Source organism: Humulus lupulus, chromosome 3, assembly GCF_963169125.1.
Source record: "Humulus lupulus chromosome 3, drHumLupu1.1, whole genome shotgun sequence".
Lineage (NCBI taxonomy): Eukaryota > Viridiplantae > Streptophyta > Magnoliopsida > Rosales > Cannabaceae > Humulus > Humulus lupulus.
Window position 1 is genome coordinate 243,445,004 of NC_084795.1, and position 17,919 is coordinate 243,462,922.

Genomic DNA, 17,919 nt, shown 5'->3' on the forward strand with positions numbered 1-17,919 from the left:
ATGTTCTTCTTTTTGAACCAAACGAAGAGGTAACTCTTTGGGGTTTATGCAAGTCCCTAATATCTCTGACGAATATTATTTTGGGAAGAGTCAAAATTTTTTTTAGGTGAATGGAGGGGCGGTCGGCTTTGAATTCCATTACTACAACATCTGAAAAGTGCGAAGGTTCGCGTACTTTTCCCTCGCTTGCTTCAAATGAGAAAAAGGAGACTATGGCCCAATGCAACTTCTTTGAGCTCGACTTCTCTGGTTCAAACTTTAGTTAGACAATTTTTCTTTCGTTTTAGAGCGGCCAGACCAACCCTCTTGCTAATGGAAATTATAGAGTTTTAGTGAGACTATGGTGAATCATCTTGCTAGAGCAAAATCATATTCAATTCCTTTACTTATCTCGACTGGTCCATACCCTGGTCCTCGAAGGCTCCCTTTCTGGTTCCATGAATTTTGGTTAAGGCACCCTTGTGGACGTGGTCAGAATAGCTTGGCACAATCATTTCCCGATGCCTTCTAGCTCGAGACTTTCCCTAAATCTGGACAGGACAGCTCCAGAATTAAGAAGATGGAACCTGGGGAATTTCTTAATATTGATAAAGAAAGCTCTTACAAGATTACAAGCTTGACATGTTGAGATTGGTAATGCATCCAGGCCTAAACTCAAAGAAGAGGCTAAAGTGCGAAAAATACTATAATGAATGCCTACTCCCAAAAGAAATTCTTTGGAGGAAAAAGTCTCGGGTTTATTAGCTTTAGGAAAGGGATTGGAATATAAAGTTTTCCATCTCCAAACCCTTAACCACAGAAGTAGGAATCACTTATCACAATTGAGGCTTGATGATGACTCAACAATTTATGGGCAGCAAAGCATTCAGAATGAAACAGTTTCCTATTTTTATAATCTGTACAATCCTAGATTATGGGTCAAGCTGATGGAAGTTATTCCTAGATTGGTCACAGAATAGCAAAATTAGAGATTGATTTCCATGCCAGAAGAAAGCGAAATAAAAAAATGTAATCTTCTCAATGCCCAATTCATAAACACTGGGACCAGATGGATTTTCAGCTTCCTTTTCAATATCTCTAGGCCACTGTTGGAGCTGATGTGGTAGATGTTATACATAACTTATTTTCCTCTGGGACCATGCCTAGAGGTCTCAATCATACCTTCATTTCCCTTCTCCCCAAAGGTGAAGGTTCCTCTCGCTTATCACAATTTCGTCCCATTAGTTTGTGTAATGTTGTTTCTAAGGCCATTTCCAAGATTATGACTAGCCGGGGTGCTTCCAAAGATTTTTTCCTCTAATCAGGTTGTTCTAGGACGGAAGCACCACCATCAAGCAATCCTTGCACAAGAGCTGGTTCATGTTTTGCATAAATCAAAGGCCAAGGATGGATATGTGGCAGTTAAGGTGGATATGCAACAAGCATATGCTATCAGATAGAATGGGTTTCCATTGAGGAAACCTTAAAGAAGCTAGGGTTTTCTTCTACCGGATTATGGAGTGTGTGAAAATTCCAACTTTTCCTAACATTATTAATGGAGAACCACCCCCGCCCTCCCCCCTAAAGTTTCAAGAGCTCAAGGGGACTTTGGTAGGGTGACCCACTTCCCCTTTACTTTATGTTCTTGGTATGGATGTATTCTCAAGATATCTATTGGAATTGGCCTCAAGAAATACAATTAGAGGTTTTAAAGTAGACCGAGTGGCAACCCTTGTCATACATATGCTTTATGCAGATGACTGCACCCTAATTTTAGAAAATTCCACTAGTGTTATTAAAAGAAAAAAACTTCAATGGCCCTCAACCTGTTTTGCAGAGCCTCAAGTCAGATGGTGAACTTTACTAAGTCACATTCCTACTTCAGTCTTCATGCCCGCTTAAAAGAAGACATGGTAGGAATTTAGGCATGAATGAAGGTACTTTCCCCTTCAACTGGGTATTCCTTTAAAAGTACGTTGCCTTAACAAGGAAGACTGTAGACCCTTGGTGGATTGGTTCATTGGAATACTACCGAGAGGGAAATCCCATTTTGGATCCTTTGCTGAAAAATTGACACTCATTAAGTAAGTTCTAGGGGGTCTTCCTATGCATTAGAGGACCTGCCTAAGGATTCCTTTTTCTATTGTTGAAGAGCTTGAATAATAATAGATATACTTTTTATTTTTTTGGTCTAAAGTTGGAGGATTGGACGGCGATTAATTGGGAAACTGTGAAAAAGCCTTTAGACTAGGGTGGTCTCGGTAGTTGGAGAGTTTCCACGGCGAGCCAGGCACTTTTGGGGAAGAAGAGCTGGATTTGGTAGTGGGTAATGAAAGTCTTTGGAGCAAAATTCTCAAGGGGAAGTATTGTATCATTATGGAGGGCTTAACTCCCAAACAAAGATCGCAAACTTTTGCTGTGTGGAAGGCGGTTAGTTGGGAATGGAGTGTAGTCTCTAACAATGTTTGCTGGCGAGTAGGGAATGGTGCGTCTATAAACCTTTAGGATCCCAGGGTGTGCAGGCTGCGGAGAGTCTTAAAGCTATTCGCTTACCGAAGACAAAGAAGGCAGATAAGCTGGTATGGACCCAAAACTCCTCAGGATGCTATTTAGCTAAAGGGGGTTATCGATTGTAAATAGCTCTGGAATTCAGCGACAGTTCCTAACAACACATAAAGACGGTGTCACGGAAACATGAAGTGGCCGGAATCAGGACCTGCACGACGGAGAACAAGAGTAGGCTACCAGGAGCTGAAGCGCGTGAGTACGTCGTTCGTCAGTAGATTCGTGTTGTAGTTGTTGTTTCCCCTAGTGGTGGAACCTCCTGAAGTCAAGACCGGTCAAGAGCAGAAAGCAAGCATGAATTATGGTTTCAGAAGAAGAAGGAAGAGCTCCCAAGTGGAGTCCGGCTTGTTCCATTGCTTGAGTAAGAGATAGATATTCCTTGTCTGTATTGAGGCAAGTGGTAGCAGTAGGACTAGACTAAAGGTTAGTTTCATAGCGCCTGGTAGTCCCATGCCTTATCCGTACTTGTGTTTGAGGGAGCTCGATAGAAAGAGAGGGTGGTCGTAGATCAGAGAGTGGAATAGGCGAGTGCCATTATGACTATTAGTTGTCAGTGTCGTTCTGCTCTAGTAGTGTTGGTAAATATCTCTCTTTCCAGTAGGTTTTTTTCCAGCTTTCATTCCGGTAAGTATCATTCTAGGTTTCACTCTCCCCTTTCATCATAAGGTGTGTTGTCTCTGTTGTGTTGTCACTCGTGGGATTGAGAAAATTCTCTCTCTTTAGTCAGTGTCGTTCTAGTAGTGGAATAAAAACCTTCCCTCCCTGTGGTTGGTCACTCTTTCTGGCCTTTTTGTTGGGAAGCTCGTGCTAAACGCCCTTCGGTGGTATTTTGAGCATCCTTCTAGCAAATCAAAGGTGTTCGCTAGTTCCCCCTCTCAATCCAAAGCTCTCTCTCGAACATCTCTAGTTTTCTTTGATATTTGAAGTCAATTTATCGGGCTTTTGTGAAAAGTTGTTGGTATGCCAAATAAAAGGGTTAGTAAGGCGGTTTGCGAGAATCTCATCACTGGAAAAAGAAAGAAGAACTACCCAAACATTAGTTACCAGTGTCTGTCAAGCCCAGAAGCGCAAGCGGAGTAGTAGATCAACCAACGTCGGAGTAGACGGCACTGGTGAATGAAGTCGGAAATCATGTTGGGTTTAGTGAGCTGAACAAGTCATCGCAAAGGGCGTGGAAGAAATAATTCGTTGACTTTTTGGAGTCTAGGTCCCGTAGTGGAACCTTTCTTTCCCAGAGCCTTGTAAGCCCTTTTGTCCCGCTTTGAGCCCTATACCTATCGATCCAGACCCTGCTTGAAAATATGCTTCAAACACCTCTTTGATTTTTCAAAAATACAGAAGTAGTAGTCTTCCCAGGTCTCACTGTTCGGATAACTTTCCTTTGAATCCTACTGCATAGGCAAGATCTCATCCTTTGGAAAATCTTGGTGCTCGGAAGAGTGTTCCCTACGATGGGAAATCAGGGTCCAAAGACCTTCTCTTTGACGACGTGGACACGGGGAATCCCATCATGGGCAATCCGACAAGAGAAATGCAGAAGAATATGCCCTCCTCAATGGGTCAAGCCGTCGCTCATGACTAAGGGATCCTGAACATCGACACTCACTGCATGAGCTCGTAGGGCAAGATGAAGATCCAAAGAAAGGCTAAACTTCACCACACATCGTCAACTTTACCTTGGCATGCTTCCATCAGCGCTGAAAAAACAGCATTGAACAAGAAGAGAACTAAGGAAAGGTTGGTGATGTGCCACTATATGGAGGGCTCATAGAGAGTAGAAGTGCTTTCCTTCACACTGAGCGTGAATTAGAGATTTCAGGCTGATGCTATACGAGGAAGATTGCTTATGACATCAATCAGTTAGGTCTGCCTGTCAAATAGTTTTTCAATGCATGCGATCTTTCAACTAGGAGTAGAGTGAAGGGCTCGCTTTCAAGTTGTATCGGCTGCCGTAGCGGCAGCTTCAAAATCAGACCCTCGCATCGAGAGAAAACTAGAGCTCTTTCAAAAAGACAGGGACAAATCAAAGAATGAGTCATTTGCGATTGGGGAGGAAAAGTCACTTGTTTCCAAAGACAAAGATAGCGGGCACAAGGAAAAAGTGGTTTCATCAGGATCTGGTCCCTTCCACCAATGGTTGAGTAAGCTTCCTCTATCCTCTCTCTTCCAGTTGATCTTCCACTTGCGCTTCCCTCTTAGGTCAAAAGCAAGCTACTGCTTTCCTCACCACTGGGTACTCCAAACTGGTCCCTGCAAAGCCCTATACTGGGCTTGTTCCCTATTTTTTTTTATTGAAACCATTTTTTGAATAAATCCCCCACTTCTATAGCTATGCTTCTGCTTTCTCTTGTGCTGGCCAACCTTCTGAAAGTTGTGAAGGTAAAGAAATGGCTTTACCACCCCTGTCCAACTGGTACTTTCCTTATGACTTCGACTGTGGTTTCCCTGAGATTAGACCAATTCTCCTCTTGCTACTTAACCAGCTCGGTTTGACCTGACTTTGACCGCTTTCTAATCGCTGGTCAATGAAAACCCCAAATCCTTAGCCCTACCTTTGCTGGCTGGTTGCCCCACAGGGACTACTCTTTGCTCTTTGCTTTAGTGTTAGATGGGGGACAGTCTCTGGGCAGCAAAACCTACGATTGAGGGTGGTCGTAGATCAGATGGGAGCATACAAGAAAGAGAGTTGTTTGTAATCTTATCAAATCAGTGTTAAAACAGTCACTTTTTCAAACCAAAAATAAGCGCTTTAATGCGTGGACCATAAGTCCCTATTCATAATAAGTTGTGGAATTCAGTCCCTTCCAATATGAGTGTCAAACTTGTTTCCTGATCTACCCCTCTTGTGCTAAAAATAAAGCAGCTAACTGAGAATCCACTTTTCCTGGACCCAACAAAGCACCAACTAGTTTTGGCTCCAGCAGTCCAAAGTCAGTGGAAGTCAGAGCAAAAGTATACTGCATAGAAGGGCTCTCATGAAAATGATAAATTTGTGGAATCCTGTCCCAAAGGGAAGTATTAGTTCTCCCACAAAGAGGTCGTGACCAGCAAATAAGTGACCCGGGGCTTGAGTCTCAGGAAAGGAAATTTGTGCTCAACTGAGTTTTAGAGGGCAGTTCGAAGAGGAAGGCAAGCGGTCTCACCCAATCATCGGTCAACTGAGGTTCAGTCTACTATGAAACGCGCTTATTCCTTTCTAACACTTTCTTCTGTCTACTTCTTTTCTAACAGTTAGTTACTGGTCTGACTACCAAACTCTGTTTGCTCCATGAAAAGTGAAGGTAGTCTACCCACATCATCAAAGAAGATATCATGATGCTACCGTTTGCGAATGACGATGGTGATTTAAGCTTTTCAAAAGGGTGACATTGTAGGTTAGATTCCTACTTGTTGAAGGTCTATAGTGATGTTATGTTATAATGACAATTAAGTAGTTACAGTAGTCTGCCTATAGTCTCATTCATTGACATAGATAACGAGATCACACTCTCATTGACTACCTGCTTCTAGTGCGATAGAGAATGCAAGCAAACAGAGCCGCCGCCTCTACCGGTGTCGTCGGCCTGCAAGCCAATGCTCGATTAGTTGGAGCCCCAAGCCCACACATTCGGCCCAAGACAAGAAGTTTCCATTAGATAAATAAAATAGATAAAGTAGAATTACAACACAGACCACTACTGAAACAGAAAGGTGATAAATCAGTCGTACTCTTTCCCAATCCATGCCATGTATGGCATACCGTGAAAATACACTAGCTGCGTAACCGACCAATACCAACACCTAAATTTCTCACCTTTTAACAACAAAGTGAAATTTTTGATTTGCCCGTTCCTAGTCATCATGGGAAAGAAAGGCAGAAATAAGAAAGAGATTATTCCCTAAGAGCTTGTCCAATACCACCGATACCAAAAATACGTCTCAAGTGATTAGGCGGGGACAGGATTCGAACCTGCAGTCTTCAGGTCATGGGCCTGATGAGTCGACCAATTCCTCTACCCTGCTTCTTCCCCTTCTCTTTCTTTCACTATTCCCACCTAAGTCTCTGACTTTGGTTGCTTGGCCGGGATAGAACCAGCGCTTAGTAAGGCTCTTCAAGACCTTACTCTAACAAGTAAGCTAGTAAACTACCTTGTCTGGGTTGGAGCTATGAAGCCTTATTATTATGAAAAGGGGAAAGGGATATTTTAGCTTGCTGACTAGGGTTGGAAGCTAAATTCAGTCTTCGAGACCCCATAACATAAGAAATTTGTGGAGTGCATAAGCCCCCTTAGAGAAAGGGGCTACTTTCTTGTGGTAGTAATTGCGAATAAGCAAGTAGGGGGCGGTAACTGAAGAGGTAGCGAGACTGACCACAATTGCAGGAATATGTTGACTTTCTTTCATTTTTGTTATGAAAAATGAAAGTCGCTTCGTTTAGTACGAGATCACTTCACACCTCGCAGTGCTTACAGCTCTCGCCTATCGAAGTTTTGTTCAAAAACCTCGTCCGAGAACTTGTATAGAGAAGGATTTCTCGCGGTACAACAGTTCTTCCATACCAACTTAGCTGCTTGGCATTGCTATTGGCATAGTAATCAGACACCATAGGTTGGCCCAACCTAGTCCTCTCTTACTAGGGTTGGCTACTTCGTAGTTCTCCCTTTAACACCAACGATAGATAGGAACTGAACTATCTCACGGCGTTCTAAGCCCAACTTACGTACCACTAGAATCGGCGAACAACTGAACCCTTGGGACCTTCTTCAACCCCAGGATGTGATGAGTTTACATCGAGGTGCCAAACGACCCCGTCGATAAGAGCTCTTTGGAGTCATCAGCCTGTTATCCCCGGCGTACCTTTGATCCATTGAGCGATAGCCCTTCCACACTGGACTCCCGGATCACTATGGTCGACTTTCGTCTCTATTCGACCAGTGGGTCTCATAATCAACCAGACTTATACCATTACGCTTACGAGTAGAATCTTAGCTTCAGCCTACCTTCACACACCTCTGTTACTCTTTAGGTGGAATCTCCTCCATATATACTACTCACCTCACTGTGCCCCCCCCCCCCCCCCCCGCTCCCTGGATTATCGGTGTGGAAGTTAGGCTTCCTTAGACAAAAGAGTGGTCTTTCAGGATTGGTCATTGTGTGTCACCACCTCCCACCTATCCTACACATTTGATCAAGGTTGTTGCTGCGAAGCTATAGTTAACGTTGGTACTCCACATCTTCACGGAGAATTCAATTTCACCGGGTCCATAGAGTATAGATCTCATTAAGAATTTCTATTAACTCAATCTTATTCATGCTTCAAGTTAACTTTAAGTAATAGCATGATCTAACTCATATCACATCATAACTTGTTATTACCCATTGAACCTATTTCTTGGGATCTCCAGTCTATAGGTCGGGTTACCATCATGTGTGACTCATCATTCTAAGGGCAATAGTCTCATTCCTTTTGATGTTTTAAGGACTTTCTCTCTATCCAATCCTTTTGTCAAAGGATCAGCTAAATTTTCATTAGTTCATACATGATCCACTCTTACAGCTCCAGTAGAGAGGAACTCTCTAATAGTACTGTGCTTATGTTGTATCTGACGTCTTTTACCGTTGTAATAATAGTTCTGAATTTTTGCAATAGCCTTGGTACTATCACAATGGATCAACACAGCTGGTATCGATTTTTCCCATAAAGGGTTCTCAGCTAGTAGGCCTCTCAACCATCCTACTTCTTCACTATCAGTAGCTAGTGCTATCATTTCTTATTCCATTGTGGATTTAACCAAAATAGTCTGTTTCTTAGACTTCCATGAAACAACTCCACCAACTATGCTAAAAATATAGCCGCTGGTTGCCTTAGAGTCATCTGACAAGGAGTTCTAGTCAGCATCGTTGTATCCTTCAAGGACAACGGGAAACTTATGATAATGCAATCCAAGGATCATTGTTCTCTTAAGGTACCTCATGACCCTTTCTATAGCATGCCAATGCTCAACACTAGGTCTACTAGTAAACCTGCATAGTAATCCCACAACATAGGCAATGTCGGGTCTAGTACAATCATTGGCATACCGAAGGCTGCCAATGATGCTTGTATACTCAGTTTATCTTACACCATCACCAGTGTTCTTAAATTTTTTTACACTGGGATCATAAGGTGTGCAGGCAGGTTTACAGTTGAAGTAATTGTATTTCTTTAAGACCTTCTCAATGTAATGAGATTGATCCAAAGAAATTCCCTTTTCAAACCTAGTGATCTTTATACCAAGGATCACATTCTCTTCTCCTAGATCTTCCATGTCAAAGTTTTCACATAGCACATATTTCATATCATTCACTACATGCAAGTTTGAACCAAAAATAAGAAAGTCATCCACATATAAACATATGATAGTGCTAATGTCATTCTCAGATTTACAATAAGTGCATTTGTCACTTTCATTCACTTTAAAACCATGTGAGATAACTAGATTGTCAAACTTCTCATGCCATTACTTAGGTGCCTATTTCAAACCATACAGAGATTTATCTAATTTTCACACTTTATGTTCTTGACCAGGGATCACAAATCCCTTAGGTTGGTCCATGTAAATCTCTTCTTCTAATTCACCATTTAAAAAAGCAGTTTTAACATCCATTTGGTGCACAACAGGATCATGTAATGAAGCTAAAGCAATAAGCAAACGAATAGATGTTAGCCTGGTGACAAGTGAATATGTGTCAAAGAAATCTACATTTTCTCTTTGTCTAAAACCTTTGGCAACAAGACGTGCCTTGTACTTATCAACAGTACCATTAAGTTTCAATTTCTTTTTCTGAATCCATTTACATCCTATTGTCTTACAACTTGAGGGCAAATCAACTAAATGTCAGGTTTTGTTAGACTCAAGAGAGTTCATTTCATCATTAATGGTGTAGGTTTTTGGGATTAATTCTTCTAATATAATTTTATTGAAGAATAGAAATGCCAATATATAGGCAAATTACAATGTACATGATAGCTAAAAAGGAAAGAAATAAATATTACAACCTATGCTTAGCTGTACAACACACCCTAGATATTTACACATATGCTATCACTATTTCTACGCTCCCCCTCAAGTTGTGTTGTATATGTTATACAAACCTAGCTTGGAATTAAATTCTTCAAAACTCATTCTTGGTAGGGCCTTTGTTAGGATGTCGGCAATCTGTTTCTTTGTGGGAATGTAGTTGAGCTCGAGGACCTTTGAATTTACTTTCTCAAAAATGAAGTGTCGGTCGATTTCAACATGTTTAGTTCTATCATGGTGAACCGAATTCTTAGCAATGTTGATTGTAGCTTGACTATCACTGTACATCTTAAATGACTCAGGAGAGTCAATTCTCAACTCATTCATTAGCCTTTTGAGCCACTTCCTTCACATATACCTAAGGCCAAAGCACGATATTATGACTCTGGACTACTCCTTGAGACCACATACTGCTTTTTGATTCTCCAAGTGACTAAGTTACCCCATACATAGGTGCAATAACCGCTGGTTGATCGTCTGTCGGTCAGCTCTCCAGCCCAAATAGAATCTGTGTAGACTTCTAAGTCTCGATTGTTGTGTTTTCTGAAGTGCAAACCAAGACCTGGTGTCATTTTTAAATATCTTAGAATATGACGAACTACTTCCAAATTCTCCTCAAAAGGATTGTGCATATGTTGGCTTACCACGTTGGCAGAGAAAGCGATATCAGGTCTAGTATGAGAGAGACAGATTAGTTTCCCCACTAATCTTTGATAGCTCCCCCTCTCTACTGGAGTTGAATCCTCACTTCGAATTGCTTTCAAGTTTGGATCCATTGGAGTGTCAACAGGCTTACTCCCAATCATTCCAATTTCGTTAAAAAGGTCTAGAATATAATTTCATTGAGATATAACAATTCCATCTTTGGATTGGGATACTTCTATTCAAAGAAAGTATTTGAGGGGACCTAAATCTTTAATTTCAAACTTTGAGGCAAGAAGTCTTTTGAGATCTGAAATTTTGCATGAATCGTCTCCAGTTAGGATTATGTCATCCACATAGACAATGAGAATTGCCAGCTTCCCTGTTGAAGAGAATTTAACAAACAGGGTATGATCAACCTGGCTTTGAGTATATCCATGTTTAATAACTGACTTTGCAAATATATTAAACCATGCTCGAGGTGACCGTTTCAAGCCATAAAGAGATTTGAGAAGTTTGCACACTACTCGACCACTGGAGTATTTTTTTCATCCCTGGTGGAATTTCCATATAGACTTCTTCTTTGAGTTCCCCATTCAAGAAGGCATTTTTTAACATCCAACTGATATAAGGGCCAATCATAATTTACAGCAAGTGATAACAAAACTCTTACTGTATTAAGCTTGGCGACGGGAGCAAAGGTCTCTTGATAGTCAACACCATATGATTGAGTGAACCATTTCGCGACCAACCAAGCCTTGAATCTGTTGATACTCCCATCTGAGTTATACTTGATGGTGATAATCCACTTACAACCAATTGTCCGCTTTCCTTGAGGTAACTCAGTGAGAACCCAAGTACCATTTTTCTCAAGAGCATTGATTTCTTCATCGACTGCAATCTTCCATTTGGGATCTTTCAATGCCTCATAAATGTCTATAGGAATCTGAATAAGATCAAGGGAAGAGACAAAGGCTTGGTACATAGGTGTTAGTTTCCCATAGACAACATATTTCTCTATTGGGTGATTAGTACAAGTTCTAACACCCTTTCGAAGAGCAATATGTAGGTCAATGTCATCAATAGTAGGAGAAACTAACTCATGAGTCATAGAATCCTTACCTTCATGATTTTCAAGGTCGCAAGAGCTCGGTTGAGTGTTTAAACAGTCCTTGTCTTGCATGTTGACCTATATATTCCCAACTTTTCTCCTACTATAAACACAAAGTTCTTTGTTACCTATATCAAATTGTGCTTGAGTTTGAAGTGACGGTATGTTTGAGATGGAAAATGAGGTTGGACTGACTATAGGAAGTGAGGAGGATGGGCTGGAGGTATTTTCTGGGCTGAGATTTGGTTGGATAGGCAAAGAAGAAGGCAAGGGAGAACCAGTTGATTGTGACAACAAAGGTAAGGGTTGAGCAGTTTGATGATGTTCAGGTGTGAAGACATTGGGTTGAAGAAATGCAGCCTGATGATCCTGAAGAGTTTCCCAAAGTTGATATTCCTTTGAATGCTTCCCCTGAATACCAGGTTTGGGAAAGAAAGAATGGTGTTCAAAAAATGTAACGACCCAAAGTTTGCTATTAAGGCTTAAGGGCCTTGATTAATGTGCCAAGAGGGAATAATTGGCATATGTGTGATTTTAAAGATCAAATGCATGAGTATATGATTATGTGGATATGTAAAATGCATGTTTATGAGTATTAAATATGCATGTGGGCCCTGTTTAGCTTATAAGGGCATATTTGTAATTTTGGCCCATTGAGGGCATAAATGTGATTATATGTGATAAATTTTTGAGACTACATTATTATGTGGATATATTTGCAGTATATGGCTCGAGACGGTTCTAGCGAGCAGATTGGCAAAATAGTCACGGCGGGGATTAATACCCGTCTCGGTGGAGCCTTGGGGGGGGGGTATTTTTGGGAATTTAGAAAATATATCGGGGATTATTAGACATTGGGTAAATAATTGGATGATGGGATTAATTGGTAAATATTAGGAACACTTGAGGAATTAGTTGGAAATTGGGAGCAAAATGACTATTCTATCCCTAGGGACTAATTGAGGATTAGTAAACCTTGGAGGGGTATAAAGGTCTTTTGTTTAAGTGATATACTCATAATTATTAGAACAAAACAGAAAGTGGTAGAATAACTCAAGGAAAGAAAGAAAGGAAAGCTAGGCTTGGGCTGGAGATCTTTGAAGGAAAACAGAAGGAATTGGAGAGGAATCAAGCTGGGAATTGGAGCTGGAAAATAGAGGAGAAGTCAGTTATATTTGAAGTAAGAACTCTACTTTTCATCCTTGTATTTTGCTGGGTTTCTAGGTATAAATTAGTTGATGACTTTAGTTTAATGGAATAGAAAGGAGCTGAGTATCCTAGAGCTTAAGAATTGGTTCAATTCTGGGTTCTTGGGTGATGAATTCTAGTTGAATTAAGATAGTAATTAAGGAGTAATCTCTGAGGTTTTGGTGTCTAAAAAAGGTAGTTTAATCTTGAATTTATGGCTGGTTCAGTGTTGAATTGAAGGGAGTTGATAGGGAAAAATATGAGTAGAGTCTGTTGGGGTTTTATGCCCTAATTAAAACTCAAATTCTTTGTAATCTCATTTTATTATCAATAAAAGAATAGAAATCATTTTTTGACTTGGTCAATCACTTTGCTCACATGTTTTATTTTCATGATTATTTGTTTAATATAAACATCTATTAAATCTCGAGCATATAGCTAATCTTATTTATAGTGACATAATCACAGTGGAATATAAATATGATTATATGTTCAAAATATGTTAGTCCTAAGATTAGTCAGTGCACTGGATTTACACTGACTTGCCAATCTACAATATGATCTACTTACACATTACAGTGTTATGTTCTTTCCAGAACATTAGCAAAGTAGATAAGATCGGATGTATTTGTTACATCGGACAGGACCGATATTGACAGTTGATAAGATAAGTAAACATACCGTTATTATCTATTCTAGTCATATCATATAGTTGACCATAGGTCAATTCAATCTCAATTCCGAGTGGTTAGTATTCTAACTGATTGTATTATTTGAGTTCTTTGACTTGTTCGTTACCAGCTTACCCTACGGACTAGCCCATACTTACATCTTGGGAACTCGGTAGTATAATTGAGTGGGAGTGTTAATCATAGATATGAACATCTATAGCTTCTGATGAAGAAGTGAAACGATGGTTTCCTTTTAGTTTGGTTCAAGGTGTTAAATGATAGAGATCTCATTTCAGTAATTAAATTAGTTTACTGAAATATCATTTACAAGGAACTAAGTGTTTTAAGGATAAAATACAATGAGGGGTAAAACGGTATTTTAGTCCTATCTCATTGTAGACCGTCTATAGAGGATTGAGTGACAATTATGGTTGTAACAATGGATAATTAATAGCGTATCTATATTTGTTATAGAGCGTTCTATGAATTCAAGAGTGCAATTCCAAGTCTATAGTGGAGTCACGAGGAATTAATAAGTTAGTAAATTTATTTGTTAGATTTATGATAACTTATTGGAACGTGATTTCATAGGCCCATGGTCCCCATTGTATCTTGGATAAAATCATCTAGATAGTCTCAATTAATTGATTTAATTATCAATTAGAATTATCAAAGTTGACCAGGTCAATTTTGGATAGTTTCACAGAGTTGTGTAATTTTGAGAAGAAAAGAGAAATTATGGCAGATTTATTAATTAAGATAAATTGGTATCTAAATTAATAAATAAATTTAAATCAAGGTTAAAATTATAAATAATTAATTTGATAAAGGATTTAAATAATTATTTAATTAATTAAATCAATAGAAAATAATATAGGCCTTGATTTTAAGTCCAATGGGCTTATAATCAAATGGGAAATTTCACAGGCCTATAGCCCATGATAATTTCGACCTAGGGCTTCAAAATGGCTGTTATTTTATTGATTTTTTAATTAAATTAAATGGCCTAATTGAGTCTATAAAAGGAGTGCTTAGAGAGAAGATTTGAGAGACGACAGATAAGTCACAAGTCAGATTTTCTGATAGTTTTATATTCTCTCTAAACACAAGTCCTTTTCTAAGCCACTTTGTTATTTTCTCTTCTTCTCTCTATATCTATCTCATGTGTTGAGAATTGCCCACACTAGTCTAGGTGGTTCTAAGGATACATTGGAAGATCATGAAGAAAATAGAAGATCAGTTCAGTTTCTTGATAATACTCTGCGACAGAGAGGATTCAAGAGTTAGAGATACTGAAGGAAGGACTCTTTAATTCCACTGCGTATACTGTAAGTATTCTATTTTTGTTTCTCTTTGAATTCAATTTTAGAAACATGTTTTAGGCTATCTTGTATTAATTTGTTTAATATTAGATATACATGAAAATAAATAAAGATCCTGTATAAGTTTTTCCAACAGAGTCTTGGTGTTCTTGGCTGAGAAGAAGAAGAGAAAACCTAGATTTTCTGGGTTCGAGGGGGCACGCCGCGACCCAGCCTGGGGGCGCTGCGGTGTGTGTGGCCTCTGACTTGGGGGCACGCCGCGTCCCACTAGGTCAAGTCGCGGCCCGCCTCCCCCTTTGGTTTGAGTGTTTGCTCTCTGACTTGGGGGCAAGTCGTGACCCATTAAGCCAAGTCGCGACCCGCCTAGGGATTTTAGCCTTAGAATTGTTTCAAGAATTGGTCAGGCTCGGGGGTTCGAACCTAGGCACTCGGGAAAATTTCTACTACTCGGTTTAGTAGAAATCGAGGTCTTGGAGGCTAGTTTCTGTCGCCTAGGTATTTTATTTTGATTGGAAGTTGATGGATACCATTGGCCCTTGTGACTAGGTTTATTGCCAAGGCTCAAGGCTAAGAATCGTGCTCAGAATCATTTCGTTTACTCCGCTCGGACTTAAAGGTAAGAAAACTGCACCCTTTTGTGTGGATGTGTTGGGACTGAGATACCCTATGATTGAATACAAATGTTGTATGATTATGATATGCCATGAGAGCATGAAATAAATGACCTAAGAGTTTTGGGGCTGATATTTGTGCACAGGATGCGGCTCAGCCACTGAGAGCTGGGATTAGCTAAGATTAACACTGAGCTCGGCCTAAGCAGGCCGGAGTTAGTGGGTTAAACAAAGGGTGCGACCTAAGGGCGTCAACCCTGAGTATTGTATGATGATTATGATAAATTGTTGAGTAATAATATGTTTACTATTGCGAATCTGATGTTTGTGGCTTGTTGAATACTGGGATGAATAACTTGTGATTTGTTGATTGCCATCACTGATTATGTGTCTATTATAACATGATGAATACCAAGTTAACTTCTTTATGGATAATTTGATTGTCAGTATTTTTTATGCTATGCTATATTGGAATTCTTGATGGGCCTTGGCTCATGGGTGCTACATGGTGCAGGTAAAGGCAAGGGTAAGATAGATCAACCATGAGTTGGAGAGCTCTGGGGGCGAGGTGTACATTGGTAGCTGCTCGTCCGCCATGGCCGAGGGATTGTACAGGGACAAAAAACCTAAAATGTGTATTTTACCATTAGAGTGGCCTTTTCTTGTATTTGATTTTTGGAAGTTTGTAAATTTTTCCTTTAACCCTGTTTCTGGGATCCCATGTACTAACGTTTAATTAAATGAAAAATTATCCGTTTATGTCCAAAATCTTTTTACCCTAACTTGTTTATGACTTTAGGAGCACATTTTCAACTAAATGACTTGATTAGCAAGTCCTGCACAACTTTAAACACACAGTGTAACAGTCTTGGTTACCTAGGGCGTTACAAAAAAGGTGACATCTATAGTGTTATAAACCCTCTTTGTAACTAGGGAGTAACATTTGTATCCCTTTTGAGTGCTAGAATAGCCGATGAAGAGACATTTGTGAGACTTTGGATCAAGCTTTGTTCTTTTGTGATCATAAATATGGACAAAAGCAGTACAACCGAAGACTTTGAGTGGAATATTTGAGGAGAAAGTTGAGATATGAGGGAATGTTGCGAGTAACAAATTTCTTGGGGTTTTGAATTGTAGTACTCGACTAGGCATACGATTTATGAGATAGGTGGTTATGAGTACGACTTCTTGCCACAGGTCAGCTTCTAATGAGGTCAAAGCTTCTTGGAGGTTTGAAGGATCCTCCTCTAATGTATATGCACAGAAATCAGAACCAAAGTCTTTAGAGACTCTAGATCTTTTACTTCTTCTAGGTTCATTTTCATTACCCTCATTATGCTCAATGTCCCTAATCACAGGCATGTTACTAGATGATGCACCCCCACTATTTCTCAATTTAAATGTATATCTATGTTCATAAAAATCAGCGTCATTTGATTCCAAAATAACATGGTCTTTCAAATCAAAAAATTGATATGCTTTACTGTTAACAGCATGGCCAATAAACACACATTCATATGTTCTTCTAGCCAGTTTTATCCTTTTAGGATCAGGAATTCTAACATATGCCAAACAACCCCAAGTTTTAAAATAAGAGATATTTGGTTGATTATTTTTCAAGATTTCATCGCCTTCATCGCCCTTCAGTTTCTTAGAAGCTCTCAAGGTCCTGCCTATGGACGCATCAATCATTCTCATCGAACAAACGTATAAACTGTAAATATTTCCTCATCTAGTTTGAATATTTCACTTTGTTATTTTCCAATGAGTTTTTTACTTCAAAAAACATTTTTTTCTTCAGTATCGTTTCATGTTCTGGCCATGTCTGAGTTTAGATAGGGTTTGGTTTAGGCTAAAAGAACAATACTAGACTTGTTTAGAAATAAGGTATTCGAAAACTGAGCAAATTTTCTGGGTTTTGCAAGAAAAATGTCATTGATGAATAGATTAGGATACCTGTTTTGATGTAGAATTTGAGAGGTTTTTAGGTTTGGCCCTGGGTAGCTTAAGAGTCACGATTCCTTAAGCGGTTTTGCATTAAACTACATTAAAAATAAAAGTAGTGGGTCTGACTAGTCTGACACACGAATCCTGAAGTATCAGGGAATTTCCCGAATTCATAGCGCATGGCCTAGGACTACGCGTGGAACCATGTGCTGATGGTAAGACATATCTTAGCTCGTGTAAATTTTGATTCGTCAAAAGGAAACCACTCAAACCCTCGAGTCACCGTACCTTTTTTTTTCGTAGATAGTAATTGTCTTAGGTCGCCACTTATAGGTCGCTTTGTCGTCAGGCAAGCTAAATCATGGCCCCACCAAAGAAAAACGTCCTGAGCTCCTCTACCCAGAACAAGAATAAGGGAAAGTAGATCGTGTCTGAATCTCCAATTCCTTGCTTTGGTCCTGTGGTGGAGAGGAACTTGTTGTCGACCCCAACACTTTTTTCGAGGCCGAGCACATAGTGTCCTGAATAACGTTGCAGGGGAAAGTGAACAAAATACTACTGAGCCATGGGATCGAGATGTGAATTGATGGCCTCCTTGCCCGACCTCTGTTGGAAGGAGAGCAGAGCTGCGCCCCCCTTCAAGATGACTTTGGGGCTTGGAGTGATGAGCACCTGAAGGCAGGTGCTTTCCTCCCATTAGATTAGCACTTCGTAGATTTTTTGAACTACGTCGAACTGGCTTTATTCCAGCTCCCCCTAAACTTGTATCGAATTTGGCGGGGTTAAAATATCTGTTCCTGAGGCACAAGTGGGAGGTCCCCACCCCAGCAGATATTAGGTACT